This window comes from Battus philenor, unplaced genomic scaffold (genome assembly GCF_028537555.1).
Source record: "Battus philenor isolate CCGP_79_NKW_IND1 unplaced genomic scaffold, ilBatPhil1.0.hap1 SCAF_19, whole genome shotgun sequence".
NCBI classification, from domain to species: domain Eukaryota; kingdom Metazoa; phylum Arthropoda; class Insecta; order Lepidoptera; family Papilionidae; genus Battus; species Battus philenor.
In genome coordinates, this window is record NW_027181681.1 from 9,170,293 (window position 1) to 9,190,538 (window position 20,246).

Sequence of the window (20,246 nt, forward strand, 5' to 3'; positions counted from 1 at the left end):
TATCGTCCGTACACAGTCAATTTATTTATTTAGAAAAAAGGCTTACAGTGAAACACGTATTACCATAATTACAGCAATAACTTATAAGCAATTAAATAAATATGGTGAAAAAAATAATTCCGTGTTGAACGTGTTTAATATTAGAGGAAATTAAATATTTTTTTTTTATAAACTGACACAGCAATCAGAAAGAAGTAAAGTATTTGAAGTATCCATAATTGTATACAAAATAAGAATTATACGCTCGATCAAGCCGACTAGACAGTTTGATTGAGCAATTGTGTCAACGCTTACTTTTCGAAACGTGAATAACGATGTACGAAGATATCAAGACCAGGTGACAGCGTTCTGAGCTTTATATGTGCAAGTACAAGTTTAAATTGTTTAAATTGAGACTTTTACACGCAATTTTGAATCGTCAATAATTTTAGCATTACAAATAAAAATCTCAGGATGCTGATCTTCTGAGATGATCCGGTTAGAATCTGATCTTTTCGAATGAAATTTAACAATATTTGATGTATACATTATAATATCAACCATGTAATTGAAACAACTAACCAAGTTTTACACATTTCGATCAAATATACATTTTTGAATGCTATAGTGAAATTTATTTAAAAATATAATTTAAATTTTAGATTTATAACTAAGAAAAGGAAGGTTTAAGATATGTTAAACGTACACTCAGAACCACAACGAATTTGTTAACTTTTTAAAAGCAAAATTCTGGCGTTATGAGATAATTTAAATTTTTTATGTATCATGTCTGTAGTTATTTTTTTAATAATATATTAAATTTATTAGCATATACGTAATAAATTATTAAATATGCATTGATAAGCGTTAGAGTACCAAATTCTTTTAAACTATCTCGCTTGGAATCTTTAGGTTTTAAGTTAAAACAGCGCGCACTGCTCCTAGTTTGTAAAATTAATGTAGATTTAATTTCGGCGGCAGCGCCTCATCATAAAATATCGCAAGTATAAGCAAATTTTAATGTCGTAGTCTTAAAATCTCTGTTGGTATGAACAGATGGCAAGATTGTTTTCAACTTATTTCATAGACAGATCTTATTAAAAATATTACTGTAATATATGTATCAATTTTTTAAAAAAGTCAAATCATTAATTTTGTGCTTATCATATCGTATTAAAAGAAATCGTTTTTTTTTCTTTAAAATTTTACGGCTTAAGTACTAGTTAATTGGGTGGTGGTATGTGATCTCGTGGGGGATCCACACACCACGAGAGTCCAACAAGATGGTCAGACATCATCAAAACTGTTGGTAATAAGTCAGTTAGTACATGGCGACGCAGCGGGAGCGCCATAACCGATTGGGCCATGAGACCACTCTAACAAGAGTGCACTAATGAGAAAAAGAATCATATTGCAAAGGTTTTATTTTAAATTATAAAGCCTTAAAATTTTATAAAAGATCTTATGACAAAATTTTTATGCGATAATAAAGTTTGAGAATGACTTTTGTTTATACTACTGTATTTATGATGTAATGAATGTAATAAAAAAACACCCTTCCGAGTTAGTTGTCTTAATTAATCTAAAGCGAGTTATGAATACTCGTAGGTTTTACCTAAAGTATTTTGTTACAGGAGAACTTAATTTGATTTTAAATTTTATCAAATGGGTTATTCTGGAATACCAATGATAAATATTACTTATGAAGTATACAGGTCAATATAATGATCCGAAGTGATAATAATAAATAAACAATGAACAAATAAATCTTCTTGTCTTTAATAACTGCATTTCAACGTATATACATATAAAAGCTTTCCTGTTTTTTCACAAATATAACTAAAAAGCACAACTTTTCCGAAAGCGTAATCGTTAGTTAATGTCTATTTAATTTAAGCTGTTTTTATATCTTAGCAACTTAAGAGATGTTGCTCGTGTAAGCTCTTGTTAGGAAACTAACGCGAGTCTACACGAGCAAAGCCTCTAAATATTGTAAACATGATTTATTCTTTGTTATTAACAGATTCTGTGTTTTAGCAACAACTTCTTCAGGTTTTTAACGACAGGAATCTGTAGGATGCTTACTTGAAATCGATTTACCAGATCTTAGATTAAGCTATCACTCGAAAACTCTTACTTATGTAGTTAAATTTAGTATCGCGCTGGATTGGCAGGCCGCATAGCTTATGATTGCTTAGGCAGACGCTCTAAAGAGTGTTTGGGGGCATGACAGCGTCCGTCATATAATAGTAGCAATATCGTTATGTGAACTCGTCTTTGAATTACACGAGACTCAAAATGCAATCGCAAAAATAATCGATGTGGCGAAATCGGCAACCACCGCCCAGATATGGCCATATGAATTATATGAACTAGGAATGAGGAAGTGCAATAACAAACTGTAAAGTTAAAATAAAAACAAAGTCAATGTTATGTAAAAAATTAAAAGTACAAAAAAATTATTAACAATGATTTAAGTTTCATTTAGTTTAAAATACTTTAAGATTTAAGTTATGAAATAGTTAGAGACTTATGTCACTTAGTATAAGTAAAAACGCAACAACAATAGCAAAAAAAAGGGGGATATTTTAATTGTGATAGTAATAACAAAGGCGCGGACGCTAATGCCTCTGGGATACAGATGCAATAAAAACAAGTGTCTGAAGGCTGAGAATATTAGCATAAGTATAGTAGATGATTGTGAATGTGCTAGCATGAGAAATGATGATAAAAAAGGCATTACATATTTAGTACCGATTAAAATCTGTCAATTTTTGATGGATAGCCGTCTCTTTATTAACGTGACGACGTGAGCCCTTAAACAAACTAGAAACTATTATTAGCCAAAAATAAACATTTTTAGTAATATCACACAGTAAATAAAAAATGAAAAAATGGCACTTGCTTCGGGTCTCATTGGAAAGCTCAAAGTTGCTTAACAAGCCATGTAGAGGCCTTTTCTTGGAATTTTTTTATGAGATCGAAAAAGGAATGGGAAGATTCGTATTTGAAAATAGCCGATATATTCAAGCGAAGCAAGTTGAAGTAGCATTGGGCACGCCACTTAGCACGCAGAATCGAAAAAGAAATGGGCACTGGGTTCTGGAGGGGAGACCGCGGATCAGCTAGCGTAATGTAAGACGTCCATCCACAAGACGTTGAAGGTAGTCAGAAGACGTAGCGTCAAACCTTTAACCAGCCATACGAACAAAAATTTTTCAAGGAGATAAAAATTTGATAGAGTCAGTAAAAATGGAGCGGGTCACTTGGATGGAAGAAAAGAGAGTTGAAAATAGTCGAACAGAGGACGTGTTAGGTTACTCAAAGCAGAGAGCGAGGGGGGGAGGCCTGCGTGAACCAGAGCAACTCGGTAGCTTCTTCTATTGTCTATTGTCACATGTGAAGTTTTTGTTGTTGTTTGTTGGTTTTTACAGCTTAATCGGAAACGAGTTCACAGAACGGAGGGGTCCGTGAACTATATAAAATTACAGGATTCGAGTTTCCGAACCCGTATCAGTACTCGGCGGGAAGACGAGGAAGTCACATAGGTGGTGGCTGCGAGATAGTAGCAGCTAGCTTCTCCTTGTGTGCTCTCAGTAAATATAGTCTGTCAACATAAAACCAAAACTTTTCCCAATCCTGAAGCTTTATCTCCTAAAATTATATTAATCGTCTTATATTGTATATGAACTGTTTTTCTGTAAACCACAAGTAAATAATGTATCCAAATATGAGAAAAGGTACTTTCATTATATACTTTATAGATTAAACACTTGTATATTTTATATTACATATGGGCAAAAAAAAAACAAAACATCATTTTACTGCGAAGCGTATAGCGAAAAGTCCTAAAAAAGATATGAGCACTCACATTTTATGGTACTCTAAAACCAAAATAGCAAACGGTGACTGGCGGGCGTCGTGGCATATGTTCTTTTGCTTTTTTAATCACATGGTTATTTTACTGCAAAGTGATAGAATTTTAAATTATATCCATGCCATACTAATGTGTCACGGCATGACAGACACAACGAAAAAATAAATCTCGAAACATCAAAGCATATCAGTATAAAATTATTTTGTTTCAATATGTATTATAAATTATAAAGAGTGATTGATTATAGTTGTAAAAAGTTTAAACGGGGGAATGTATAGCTATAGTATGGTACACCCTATCCAAAAGTAAAGGGTATTAGAAATATTTAATGACGTAATCATAACATAATAAGAAGTATTTCAAATTTTTACATATATAAATTACATTACTATATTATATGTCCCTGCAGGCTTTGTACTGCCAGAAGTTACCGCTCAGTCGCAATGTAATAGAAATAAATTACGTAATAATAATAAAGTGATGAAAAAGTTTTCAAAATTAATTATGGTACATTGAAATTAATAATAGTTTACTATCTGACTTTGCAGATTTTCTACTAAGATAAGTTATTGGCTTGTCGCATTACAAGAAAAAAAATCTATTCATGTAACATATTTCAGGGTGGTCACTTTTTACAGAGTAGTAAGCAATTTAAAAGCTTTAAATTTTAAACAGTCAAAGTACCGTCTTCTTTAATCTTCTACCTATAAACAATTACTGTTTACAGTTATTTGCATACACGATAGTTTAAAGTAAGAATGTTATGGTAAAACAATAGAGTAAATATAAATTTAAAAAGTTATTAAGCAAAATAACTTTATGAGCAAGTACTAATAATTTATCAATGACTAGACGATATCTATAATCATAATAACATTAGACATTAGCCTACGATTAACACAGTAATTTATATTTCTATAACATTACGATGCCCAATATATTGGAAGATTGAATAAATGATAGTTTATTTTCAAATACTCTGTAGAGATTAAAATAAAACGCAACATTTGAAGAATCTACCATGAAAGTGAATTCTTGACCGGTTTTCTTAATAATTTCTGTCAACAATTAAAATTATTTATTAATCTTGCAACAAGTTTAACAGGTTTTTTTTTATGAAAGTTATTAAGTTTCGAAAATCGTTTTATACACAAAAACACATGTTTGATAATCGTTTATAAATTCTGATAAAAAACTACCTATTCTAGGTAAAATATCAAATATGTAATATTACGAGTATGTATAAATTGTAATAGTGTTAAGGATTTTCGCAGAAAAAAAACTAAGCAACTGGCTAGTAGTTTATTGTAAGTGTATTTATTTATATACTCTTCAATACGTGTCTATAATATTCTTTAATAAAGAAAATGTCTGGTTTATGCACATCTGTGTGTAAATTTCACAATAATTAATTAATTTTATAACCGAGTAAAAGTTTTCTTTTAATATTAATTATTGACGAAGCAGACATTTGTACTCTTGGGTTTTAGAATATTGATATTAAGAGGGTTTGCATATGTATATAATAAATAAATAGTTATTAGTTAATTTTAATAGCCAGAAAATTTAGTTTCTTTGGATAATTACCAGTGTCCATAGAACTTTTGGTGGTATACGGTTTATCTCTTCTATGGCAAACGGCAATAGGATTATAGTTAGGTCACATAAAAAATAAAGAAACAAGGTCATAATTTCAAACGGGCTACTAGAAAGAAGCTACCCGTAATAACCTATTCAGTCAGTTTCTCTTGCTGACGTATTGTTTTGATTGAAATTCTACACAAAATCGAAAGGGTCGAAGTATACAAACTGTCGAGTAATTGGATGCAAAGTTAACAGGTATTGACACTAGTTTTGAATATAATCTAACCTTTGCTAAGTTTCACGCTTAAACTTGTTGAACCTTACCTTGAAAGGTAAAACTTGAAATTAATCTAAGCCCCATTTAATACAAGTAAACTTAAAAATTTACTCTAGAGACTTCAAATATGTTCAAAATGTAAATAAGTATGTACACACACATACATATTAATTTATTGTACAGTAGTAAATTCTTTAATTTTATTCTCTGTATCATTAAAATTGTTTATTCTTATTGAAAATTTGTAATCTTTACAGTTTTATGGCTCGTAGGACGTTTTTCTTCGAAGGAAGGAAACAAACTTCAAATTCATTGCGAAACGTTGCAAAATTTAACTTCATTGCTTTGCGTCATTATGAATTTAAAATGCTTCCAAAACAAAAAAAAAAATTCTTTTTGTAAATCCAAACAATTGTGTTTTAATTCACTGCCAGATTGCGAAGTACTTTCTCGTTTAACCTACCGACTTTATTTGAGCGGATTTTTCGAGCTTTTTTATATTCAGTTTTCAATTTTCAAAAATATCTTCGTAGTATTCACAAATATTACAATTATTTTTGTTTATAATATTAAACAGTTATGTATTTTGGAAATTTTAAGATTTGGCATAACCATATTGTAAAATTGCATTTGCTGTAATGTGAAAGCAAAGAAAAGTTTTTACAGCCCTATTATTATGTTCAAACTATATTTTACATTTGTACGAGATAAACAAATTCAGACGAATTTGAAATTTATTAATGGATAAAAAAAGACAATTATTTTCAAAAAGTAGGTCTCGTCGTTTTTGATAGCAGTGTCGTTCGAATTCTGCAGTTTATGGACAATTATCGATCTCCGATAAGATTTAGATACGAAGGTTCATGGCTGTGGCATTTACTTATAATGAATGGTAAAAGCGACAGCGGTGAAAATGAACAATTTTCCGTTCGAGTTTATATACAAATATAGCAAAAATCTCCACGCTCTCTGAGTCCTCTTGAAAAAAAAATATATAAAAACATTACACGTAATTTAATATTTTTGAAAAAAAAAATATTTCATCATACAGATAATTCTTAACGACATCATTTTAATATTGAACACCTCTTCTTGTTAATTTTTCTTTTACGTCTACCTGAGTTATTGTATAGCTATATTAAATAACTGAATAACCAACCATACAAAATTAGGTATAGTCAAGAATCAGTTTGACTTTCTCGAAAACTATTAAAACCTATCAACTAAAAAATATTGCGCACGAAAGAATCGACTTAGATGTGAAGATTAAGTCTAATAAGTGTTTTTTTTAAGATTCGCATTTTCGGATATTTAAACATTCTTCCGTTTAACTAAAATATTGGATTAAATGCGATGTGCACTTCCATGGCCTTGAAAACTATTTTCTACATTAACTAAACGATTTATGCATTCCAAAAACCGAATTATAAATTTACGATCACCAACTAGGCCAATCAGCATTTGTATTAAACCATTTGTACTGCACGCGTGTGGAAATTGTTCAACTTCCGTCATAAGCCGTATCATAGAGTAACAGCTACAATATTCCCGACTGCATATACAATCGTAGCGCTAACGAGGATTTCCATTGGCGGATTGGCGCTCCAGCTTCCCATAAACGAGATGGCATTGGAATCCCGCGACCGCTGCTGAGGGACGGCAATATCCGTTCGCGGCATCAATAACCCGACGGATTTATGCAACCCAGTTTATCTGGAGCCCTGATCCTTTTTGCCCTTCACTGCCATTTCTCTTGATCGGCGACGATAAAGATTGCTTGCTTTAACAATTGTTTCGTTTATTGTTCTTATGTTTTCGATTTACGTATTTCTGGTTCTATTTGAATGGCTATTTTTAATTTAAATAAAAAGTTGTACATTAAATTTAAAATCGTAACATAAATTATATAATAATAAAAATTATCTGTTATAACTTTTGGAAGGAAACTGAAATATCAAAACACAAACTAAAATATCAAAATTAGAATCGAGAGTTCGTATTGTATATTACAATATATTTAAAATTATATCTCCGAAAAGAATTTGGTTACGCACCGTACATACCAAACTGTGACTCATTTTTCTCAGTACTCGAAACGGTTCATGAACACGAATTTGACACAAACAACAGTATAGAACTTGAATACAAATTTATAACCCAAATTAGAGGAATTTCGACGTATCACACATTCGTATATATTTTTTTTTATTACTTATAAATATTTTATTCAGGTTTCAGTTATTGTGTTTGTCATCTTTCTATTATAATTTGAAATAAAGATCTCAAGACAATTGTTTCATCTCGCGCACGGAGCGCGTTGAAAAAAATATCACTCATCAGTCGACGATGCAATGACCAAAATACTGACTGACGAACGACTCAAGGTTGGACGACTATAAAATGGCCGTAACGGTTAAGATACACACAAACATCTTATCTTACAGTACTTACTGCTGTCGAGGTTTTGTGTACGAAGATACTTTCCACTAGCTGTACTGAACACAATCCACTGTCAGTAGGTTAGCGCTTGCAAGTGCTAGTAGGTGGGCAAGTCACTGACGTGTATAATTAGAGGAGCTCCGCGTAGCAGCGGCGCGTCGTGGCAGCGCGAGCGGCGGGCGGCGACTAGGGCGTCCCGCCGGCGCCTGTACCGCCGCCCGCCCCACGCCTTATCACGGGAATAAAATTTATTTAATGGATAATCGTCTCTGCGATGGGCTCTCTCTTCAAATTTTGCATTTCGCGCTATTGATGCTTTAACTGTAACCTTCAGTTTGTCATGATATAAATTTCACTTAACATAAGATAAAGCGGATTTGGCTACTTTTCAATGAAAGCCGGATGAACAGTGATAAGAGCATTTCAGTTGAGTACGCTACGTTATTGAGATCAAGCGCTTCTTTATGCACGGGTTATATATAAAAGTTTTACAAAAATATAACTAAATATCAACACATAAATGATTTACTGATTTTTAAAATAGTCCCTTAACAATCTTTACATCCTTGTACTCTGGCAGAGTTATTGTGAGAAACAAAGCACACTCCTCTCGGTGGTTTTTTCCACGGCATTTTTGATCTCAGCCGTTGTTTCTTGATTACACATTTGGTTACGCATAGTACGTACGTATTCATACGTATTTTTTCACTTACATTCCAAAATTTCACGAAGTTTTTCTTTAATATTTTTGTGCATAAAAGAAAGTAACATTGTGCAAGGTTAGGATTGCAGTTCACTCCTAGGTTGACTCCTTCAATTTAATACCATCATAGCCATAGATAAATCCTCAGCTCTTCGTTGGGCCGAGTTAGGCAGAGGAATCTAGTATCGAGTCTTTTCCAAAACAACAAATAACAACATACAATTACATTTGTGTCACTCTGCCGTCACTGATTCCTAATTTTTTTTTAAAAAATATTTCATGACAACCTATCCAACCAAAGAACGATATCTTATTTCTGAGATTTCTTCCTCTCTCAAATTGTACAAATATAATCGCCATTCAATTCAACTTTTAAGGCACTATCGTCGATTTTAAATATCATTTAACGGCACCAACCAGTGCGGCCAAAGTGTAAGGTATTCATGTAACACAAAGCTTTATTATATTTTGAATTTGAATCATATCAATGCCTAAAGTTGCCCAAATTCGCTTGTAGGTAACTTTCTTGTCTCATATCACGATACACGTATGGCACTACTTTGATGTTAGTTCCAGTAGTCAAAGTTTAAGGAAGTCTCTTACACAAATTCTCGATGAGATTCAACATCAAATGCTAGTCGAATTGTACCGTTACTTTGTCGCCGCTTGAGACCGTAATAAAAGTCGTAGAAAATGATATAACGTTGAAAACAAATTACAAAATGTATAAACGTACACGAAACGATTAGTAAAGAGTTTTATTTTCAAATTTTTAAATATATTTCTTCACATTTTCTTTTAATTTTTGCTTTCTGGCCAGCTCCAAAAACTTTTCAATTCGTTTCTAATTCTTAAATTAACAACGTTAAATAAGAGATAAGTGTTACTTCGGCAAAGATTTTAATTTTTTCGTCAACTTCAAAAAAATTCCCGGACAGTTAATTTTATTAATAATAACTCACAAATTTAAGAAAATTATGCAAAGCTCTGAGAATTTACAAATCTTAAAGTCAATAGTGCAGAAGTTAAGACGCTTTCGAAGACTTTGAAATAAATTTCTAAGCAAAATTTTGCTACGTATTAAAATTTTAATAATTCGTTTCTTTACAATTGCTAAAAATTTAATTATTGTTCTTTATGAGATTTCATCTGTTGTTGCCGGAGTTTTAAATGATTATTTTGGCTACAACGAGTAATATTTAACATAATTTCGGATAGGGTTGTCTAAATAAAATCACAAATATTATTAAGACGGCTGTAGGCTCATTTTTATTATATTTATATCTACTATTTCCCTTTTTTATTATTTTTTTAGTGAGAATAAATTTCATTCAATTTCATTCTATGAAATTCAATTTAAACTGGTTGTATTTGTTACACATTTGTTTTCTTTTGTCGTCAATTAATATACGGTACAGCCTATCCAATAATCAATGTTTGTTTTTTTTTTCAGGAAACAGTTATGATAATAGATCTTAGCAAGAACTTTTCAAAATTCATATAATTACATATTAAAAGTATGAATTGTTTACTATAAGTCCTTGCAGACTGTACTGCACGAAGTTATGACCTGTGCCATTCCAATAGACTTTCAGAGGAATCGCATTATATAGAGTGATTCAAAACAGGTTTAAAATTTGTGCACTATTCACTATTAACCTTTTATATCTGTAACCAATTAACATTGTTATGTATTATAAAAAAAATCTTTTATTGTAATAATTAATGTCATAGTGTTTTTTTTTTTTAATTTTCTGAATATTTTGACTAAGCATATTTTTCAATTTTATTTGCTAGAGAATTATGATTTATCTGTACAAACAAAGCGATGTTAATTGCGTCATAAGATTGAATTTCGTATAGATCCTGCTTCCCGTATCAATATCTGAATATTTAAAATTTACGACTACCCGAATGTCAACTGCATGACTGCATTCATCGAAAACAACCTTTTTTTAGTATCTCAACTAAAACTTTGGACAATAATAAAGGGGAAAATTCTGCGAAGTCGGAAAAGCCATATATCAAAACTGTCTATAAATTCTTCAGTCCGTCGCCGTGATCAGCATTCAGCTAACCGAGGCAACTGAATTCACGTACACTACTTTAGGTGGCTTAATATTTACTAAAGATATAAATAACTCAAAGATTATTTACTGCCATTGATATTTGCAGAATACAGGGGTTTTCTATCTAAGCGTTTTTTAAGTTAATTTCTTTATTTATATACCATTATTACCACACATAGATTATTTACTAATGTCATCAATATACATATATACAGGGTTATTGTAAATAGGTGTAAAAAGTTTGTAGGTTCATTTGCTATCATGTCAATTCACTCATCAATAGTTTTAGAAATAATAATTATTTACGTTATCCTTATACAGAAAAAAAAAGAATTTTATTAATTCTTATAACTCTGTATTAAAATGCCATTGGTTGCTATCTATCCATGCAGTCTTTGTACTGTTAAAAGTTATTAAAGATATTGCGACGGGAATAAAAATTGAAAAAATGTACTAACGTAACTAACTTATTTCATAGTAATCACCTTATACAGAGTGGTCGGAAATAGGTGTGAAAACTTTGAAGCATTCGCATTTAAGCATACATTTCATACTCTTTAAGCACACCTTTTAAAACTTTTACACCTTTAACCATTCATCCTGTATATGGTGTATAAGTTTTAATTGTATACTCATATATGTATTTCACTAGCACGAAAATTCGCCGAACCGTAACCTATCAAAATATTCACTTATATGTATATTCATTCCATGAAATTTTATTAGGTCAAGTCTAATACCTAACTGTATTAGACGTACAGACTGCATTAAACAGTCCCATAAATCAACATTAAGCCAACATCGGACGATGAAGCAAGGAAGTAGAGCTAACAACGAATAATTAAAGAAGAATTCATATTTTTTTGAACCCCAAATTAAGTTTATACATCCCTATGAAGTTCTTTCCATTTCAATGACTTCAAATTTTAATTTCCCTGATTTTTTTCAAGTCCATGTTACCTTGACTAACCATTCTATAAAAGAAAAACGAAAAGTCTAACTGCAATGTTCTTTTTGTACTCAAAATGGTTAACTGTAATCGGCTGTGTTAAAACAATGTTGATTTCTTTAATTAAATTTTTCTCCAAGTTGATTTATAGAACAACCTGTATGACGTAAATTTATTTTTATTTTTCTTAATGAATAAGTAATAAAGCATAATTATGGCCAGGCCTGTATACGTCTACAATAGACAAACGAACACACTTACATTTGTATAATGTTTGACGAAACGTATGTAAAGATATATAATGTTTTGCTATTGGCGTACATAATAAAAATGAATTATACATAAAAAATGAAAAAAGTATAATGTAAGTAAAAAATAAATTCTTTTAAATATTTTCAACTTCCTTTTCTTCTTTTTCCAAAACAGTTTTTAAGAGAACCTTATTAGATTTTTGTAATAAGTAAAGCGGGAGTTTTATAGTTTTGTAACGTATTTTTTATTAAAAATAAAGTTAATTTTTTAATTATTTAAAAAGGCTTGATTGTTTACCAGCATGAGGAAAAGACATAGTGTAATATAATTTTAAGATGATAGTAATTTATCACTTTAGCGCGATATCCCGAAAGTCGTTTATAACGCAAAGCGTTTTCATGTTTTCATACAGACCTCGTCTCGTCGCGAAAAGGTCAAAGTGTAAGTAAAAGGTGATACCTACGGACGACCCAATTTGAAAATTCTAGCCGCATACAAACCTAAAGCTATTTGTCAACGTCATTCCCGATTAACGTAGATTAATGTCATGAACGAATGAACGGTGCCGTGGAACTAGTCATTCGTAATGGAAGCGCATTCTTGACACCAGTGACTATGTAATTTTATTAAATTACTGGACAATGAACCTTCATATTTGCGAAATATCATACAAATAGTATTGTCACGTAATAAGAAGTTAAATTCATTTCGAATCATCAACATCATCATGTTATGTACCGATACATGTCCACTAAAAGGCTTAGATATCTCCAAAAGTCAGTCGCCATGGCAGGTCTTGCGCTTCCAACATCCAGAGACTTCCCTTGGTCTTGACTGTGTCATCGGTCATCCTAGTCGAAGGCCTAATCACGCCAAATACTAGGTCCTAAAAATAATATTTCGTCTGTATGTGTTACACTACATCACAACCTACTCTCTCTGGCATCGTTGTACTCATTCTTCTTCTTTTTCTTTTTAGCCGACGAATGCCCGCTGCAAGGCATAGGCTTCTCCAAAATATCGCCACAATGAATATAATTAGTTGCTTAGTTGTATTTGTCTGAAAACGTTAATAATCTTTATCTTCACTAAGCTGCATCATTAGTCCCTCGTCTTGGCATAGAGAAGCGCATCGTGAAGGTTGGTGTCAAGAAAAGAGCGGATCTGCTCCGATTAGCTGATGGGGCTAGGACCTCTTGAACGTTTGCGATCTATTTTCAGTCACTGTCAGTTGTTCGAGCTATTGGCCACCCTTTCATTACTTTTGACAAGGTGTATTATATGTTAGCTTGAGCAGAATTGTTAGGTAAGATATTTTTTTAAAGGCCAACAAATAAAATAAAACAATAATAGCGTTTTTTCCCATAGTTACTAACACTTAGTAAGTAAAGATAAAATCTTTGTTATAAAATAAGTTTAAATACATAATAACATTGTAACGGTACCCTATCTTTCCTTGGGCTTGAATTCAAAATGTTCAAATATTTTTTCTAAACTATTTGACACCACATAGATTAAATAAAAAGTGACGTATTAAAAAAATTATAGTATGAAATTAATTAATTTAGTAACAGCTACGTTTATATCCTTAGATTGATAGAACCTTTTTTCAAAACATAATACTACATACAAAATGATAAAAAAATGAAAATAATATAATAATAAAATTAATATAATAAAAACTCTTAGACAATATGTGAAAAACGAAAGGTTATAATTATTATATAATATTTAAATTTGCTTGTATTATTTATACTTTTAATAATATATTAAAAACATTGTAACCAATTTCTATAAATGTATTTAAATTTTACCATATTGTAACAATATTATGGATGAAAATTTCATTATAAAATTAAAAAGGGTTTGAGAAATTTAGGCTCATTTTCTTTAAAAAAGCTGTAATGTAAAGAGTTATTTTTAAAAATCTTTGTTTCATTCCAGTTCAAAGTACGACAAAGACAACTGCAACGACGAACACTGTTTAATTAATGAGTAACAAGAGGTCCGTCTGAGCTTTGAACTTTCGCCGGGACGAAGTCTTTCAGCGCAACATCTAGTTACGCGGACGATTACGAAACCAATGAACTCGTATATAAATTACTCGAAAATGTTCCTTGTTTTCAAATCGCATGTGAGGACATTTAAAAGCATTATAAATTTCCTTGAACAGTGAACTTCTAATAATATTTTCGGTGCTGCAATAGAAATGTACATACCAATTAAAATGATATATGTCTACGATCATACTATATAGAAGCGTTGTTGGAGTTTCTTTCGTCACTTCTTCACCAGCGTTCACGCATTCAATAACAACCAGCCACGTCAAGATTCGGCCCTCCGTATCGACATTCCGATTAGCGGGCGCTAAGCGAGTATTATCGACGAGAGACAGCACATGCCGATGTCTCCTCGTGGGGGCCCTTGACCTTAGTCACTCAATCGAACGTTCACCGAAGTGATCTAAGAGTTCAGCGCCCTCCTAATCCAGTAAAATAGTAATAAGTAGCCACTCGAGCTGAGGTTTTCCCGCGAGCCCTCGAGCTTCCCTACTTTAAAAGAGGTATTAGGCTAGGCGCACTCTGTTTCCTGCCACCTCATACCCGCGGAATCTGCAAATGCCTTTCGGCAGCAGTGAGAGTTCAAAAAATATACATCTATGCTAGTATTTTACGGCGCCAGGTGCCTTTTATTCGAATGTTATAGTTATTTAGTTCGATTATAATCTTGTTGACCGTTGATTGTTATTATTTAATAAATTTTGATCCATCCAAGCGTGTCCTTGCACAACATCAAATGATAGCGCGAGGCAATCGTTCTTAGCTAGCCTAACTAGCCCTATCTACCGTTGCCGTCCGAAGAAACATTATTCCTACATATTTATAAAGCATTTCAAATATTTGTATATATTATTTTTAAAGATATTTGTATTTTTCAAAAAAAGCGTTTATATTTCCAACAAACTGCACATAATTCTTAGGTTTAAGTCGTACTAAGTATAAGTGCCCTGTACATCATTTTTATTACGTCATTATTACCTAAAGTACACACAACATAACAAAACTTATAATAATTATATAATAAATTAGTGCTGTGAATATATTAAAAACGCATACGTTGGTGAAATAGAAGGGTTACCGAATTGACCAGTTAAAAAATATTTTAAAATCGAAAATATATCTCTACTATAATCCGTACAAGTACATTTAATTATTGTGTTATTAATTTTTACATATTGTTATATTGTTAAAATTTCATTTAAAAGTTTTACGGCTTTCGTTGCGTTATAAGTGGTCAACAAAATCATGATAGAATTCGGTTAGCTTTTGGTAATGAAACATGATCTCCTTCCACTTTACAACTCGTTTAAGGAGATCCACCGTGGTCGTACCAATTGCAACAATAATACGCGTGAGGGACGAACTTCAACAGTGACTACAGAAACTCAAATCTAAGTTGTGCGGCACATAGCAGTCTGTCAGAGAGTTACCTACTAATTTTTTCACTTTTACTTCGCACAATTATTTACATGATACAATTGTGTGCAGACTAATACGATAATTCTTAAAAACTTTAAAATTAACCTCTCTCATAAAAATCATCCGCAAAATTTAAACTAAGGATTTTCTTGATACTTTATTAATAAAAAAAGACATTTGAGACGTAATACCCTAAACAATAGTTTATTATACATGTGAGTCGTTTTGTAAAATCAAATAAAAAGGCACTAAAAAGAAACAGGTTCTGTTTATCGTCGTGATTAACATTGCCCTATTATTATTAGGCTCACGCACAAACGTAATGTCTCGTAATTTTAAACCCTTTATATATTAACAAAGGCCTTTTATCTTTCAAATTTAATGGTGTACACACATTACTTTTAGCAATGTAATTTACATATGAAAGGGACTTTTCTTTCAACCTATTATAATGTTTAATTAATATAATAAGTATGTAGCTACACGGGTTAATGCACAATTCTCTTGTATATTTTATATCGGTACTACGTTATTTTTATATAAGTTATGATACTTGGGATTTTAAAAATGATTACTATTTCGCGATTAATCGCTGCAGGAATGTAATAGGTAAAACATGATTTTGTAAGCTTGTATGTTTTATAAAATTTCTAGAAAAATCTGGAATTAACAGTGATTTGAATTTTATCTCCTCACATAAAACTATCATGGCACAGTTTTCCAGTTCCGAAATTGGTTTTGGTTTAATGCATGCCTCATTCATGTTAAGCTATTTAACATCAACTCAATGATGATGAAACTAATGAATAAATTTTCCTAGTCTTGTTACTGGTAACACTGGAACACTACTGTATCCATCAAGTAAACATCTTGTCAAATAAAAAAAACGTAATCCCTGTGTACGAGACCAAGTGTTAATTGGCTTTTCTTTGTAAGGTAGTAATCTTAACTTTCTATTGCTTATTCAGATTATTATTATATCACATATTGAATAGACTAACAGTACGTTCCTTTGTCGGCTTATACGATGGCTTCCGTAATACAGTGCTATCGGCCTTTGATGTATAATATCCTTTACAAACCTGTCTTTATTGTTGACCTTTTAGGGACACAAGGTTTGTTATAACAGCCAAGTTACATGTTCATGTGTATATATATATATAGGTATATATATATATATATATATATAGATAGATATATATATATATATATATATATATATATATATATATATATATATATATATAGATAGATATATATAGATATCTTTAAATGTTTTAAAAATGAAGCTTTGAATTTTCTCAAAGTGAGACGGATGTAGCAAATTTAGGTAATATTGCATTAAAAAAAAATTTGGCAACAGATCTTTATTACGAATTTAGTTCATGCCAAAAGTCGCCTATAAATTGGCAATACTTTCAATAAGATTATTAAAGATTAAAGTACAAGGTGATAATTTTTAATGTTGAAAATTATTAAAAATATTGATTAAAGTGTTATAGAATTATATTATTTAAAATAAATTGAACCATCCGTTGGTTTATATCGAATCTCTACGAAATAGTGGAACCCACCAAACCCATGAAACACAAAATTTTATTCGAAATTTTACTAAATAACAACGCGTTTGCTTACGTTAACTTGTCTTCAGAATGACTGTAAAGAATGTAATATTTCGTATAGGAATTAGATAATATTATAATTTTTACAATTCAAACTTTTAGCATTATTTTTAGTTTGAAACATTTATTTACAGCAATTAACTCTTAAAAACTTACGCTTCAGTATCACTTTGCCAAAATTCATGTGCTAATCATTAAAATAAATGATTAGCACATATCTCAAAAATTATGTTTAGTATCATTCATTATGAAACCTTAATTTATATCTAAAATAAAGTGAATTTGCTTAAAATCTATGATATGCAATAATTGCATTATCAGTTTTTGACAAAATTCGTAAAGAATTACAGATATTACTTACCTCTAATACACAATGATACAAAATAATTCAGTTAAACAATGTAATCATTTCCAACACTTATTATGATAGTCAAAATAAAATATTAATAGACATTACAAAAGAAATACCGCTTAAATTCATAATATTCAACGTGAAGCCCTTTTTAAAAAAAAAATTGCTTCGATTTTATATTACGAATATCTTTACTGGTTTCTGATGGAAAGAAAACACGCGAGCTTTGTACGAATACTTCCGAATGAAACGAATCGGTTTTTCATTCATTTATTCGCATTCATAAAAATGTATAAACTATATTTTTCCGACGGGGTTAACAAACTGAGATCATTTAGACGAAGTAGTACGTAATTTATAAGATGAGAAAAAGTGAAGCTTTATTTTATCGTTTTATCAATTCAAGAATATAAATGTTTAGTTTGTATTGTATATTGTTTTATGTAGCATATTTTGATAACAATAAAGTACATTTTAAAAGTATCTAACCAGAAGGTATAAATGATTTATCATTTTATTTTAATAAATGAATCGAATAATAACAAAGACATTTGATGCAATTCAAAAATGTAACAGGAATTTAAGAGAGAGCTCGGCGTTCCACGGATTTACTATGTAGGTGTCGGGTGCATTCAGGATTTCGCTGTTATTCCTCCAGCGCAGTTCACAATTCGATTTCTTCTCGGTTTGATGGAGAAGAATTTCTCAGCAGTTACTCAGAAACAGATAATGTGTACGACATTTGAAAAAAAATGGATTAAGACTGATTAATTAATAAAACTACACAACTGAAGATCTAGAGTCGACCAAAAACATATCGGCATTAGATTATAAAATATCGGTTTAACAAAAAATCTACATTACAGAGTACCACGATTGCTTGAGTCTAATGAATTTTGTTCTGATTTACGATTTCCTGTTAGAAAGTATTTCTATTCTATCAAAACATTGAAATTGGAAGTTGAAAATTTCATTACCTATAAAAGTGACGAGTCACATATGAAAGCTTCACGAAGTTTAACGAAATTTGGACAAATATCGCAATAAAATTGTTGGTGCAATGCGCATAACAGTATCAAAAAGGCAAGGTCCGATATGAATCTTTACCGCCAGGAAAAACAATCACTACTAATCTCCACTGTACTATTGCCATTGCCGAAGATTGGCGACTAAATGAATAAATATGCAAGAAAATTTCGCAATTTAACAACGTTATTAGTGTGTTTATCATGAAGGCGGTGCCACACAACATCTTATGTTACTCAGTAAATGTTGAAAAAGCCCGGTAGAGATATTGTTCTACTTTTCATCCGATTGACGCCCACGGCTAGGAATAGGCCTCCGTCGAAGATTGCCACAATGAGCGGTCTTGCTACCAGCATCCAGCGACTTCTCGTTACCTTAACTATGGTGTCGGTCCACCTAGTGCACACCCACACCGGGTCTACTGACTTGTGGTCGCCACTTGAGAACTTTCCGGCCCCAAAAGCTTTCAATGTGTCACGAGCGATGTGCCCTACTCATTGCCACTTCAGACGAACAATTTTTCCGAGTTACGTCAGTTATCTTGGTTCTTTTGCGGATTGCTTCATTTCTTATTGTATCTCGCAACGAAACTCCCAGCGTAGCCCTCCCCATTTCTTTCTAGGTGACCTTAAATCTTTTTATGATCCATATGTCGTCACCAGCAACACATCTTGATCAAAGATCTTCGTCTTCTAACATAGGACGAGAAGAAGTTTCAAAAAAAACTGCTCCTGGTTTTCTTTAGAAGTTTTCAAGTAGTGTCCCATTAAAAGACTGTCAACTATATGTTGTAATATATTTGTCAAGAAAGATTGAGCAATTTCTAGCGTAGTGGAAATTGATATCGTACAAAATTAAACGTCCATATTATAATTATGTAAGTATAATATGGTGAAAACATTTTGCATGTATACCTCAAGTATAAGTCTTTTTTTTTTCTTTACCTATGTTCTATGTTTCTTTTTTTTATCAAGAAATTTACAACAATCTTATGTCTCAAGATGTCAGAGCGGTATGTGTGACATGTTATATTAGTAGCACCTTATAAAAAACGGTGTACACAGACCGCATCAATTATTACCCGGTGAATGCCTTATCGGCATTTAATTATTACTATGTTCCTGACAGACGAAATTACCATTTTTAACAACATCCCGTGCTTATAAATTATTAGAATTCTTTTAAAACATCTATGACTCATGCAAACTTGCGTCAAACGATTATAGCAGTCTTAACGAGATCATATCCGCTTTATCGCAAACTATTATGTGAGATTCACAAACTTTATGTTTTCATGGCATATGCTCATCTATCTATTTGAGATTATAATAGTTCATTTAAAAAGGATATTGGCAGTAAGTCAAATAACATTTCATTATACACAAATACAGAATTTAAGTGAAACGGGATGTATTAACAATCATTTTTAATCTTACTAAAAGAGTACACAGTGCTTAATAAACCATCACGTTTACTTTTAATTAATCTAGTGAAACGTACATCTTGTTAATGGAGTAAGTTTTTATTTTTAATTAAGTTCAACGTTGATAGAGATGAGGAATGACCGAGGCACTTGTAAAATAATCCGGCCCTGTCACCACTTGAAGCATTACCAAAGAACGTGACTCAATTAGCGGG

General features: G+C 31.4%; 1 protein-coding gene across 1 annotated transcript in view; it reads right to left on the reverse strand.

Moving 5' to 3' along the window:
* Ptp36E (protein tyrosine phosphatase 36E) overlaps window positions 1–8,259 on the reverse strand; it is a 96,696-nt gene extending 88,437 nt beyond the window's left edge. Inside the window, exon 1 of the mRNA XM_068764037.1 lies at window positions 8,169–8,259. The gene's annotated coding sequence lies outside the window, so the exon portion shown is untranslated. The remainder of the gene's footprint in view (window positions 1–8,168) is intronic.
* Between the last annotated feature and the right edge of the window lie 11,987 nt (window positions 8,260–20,246).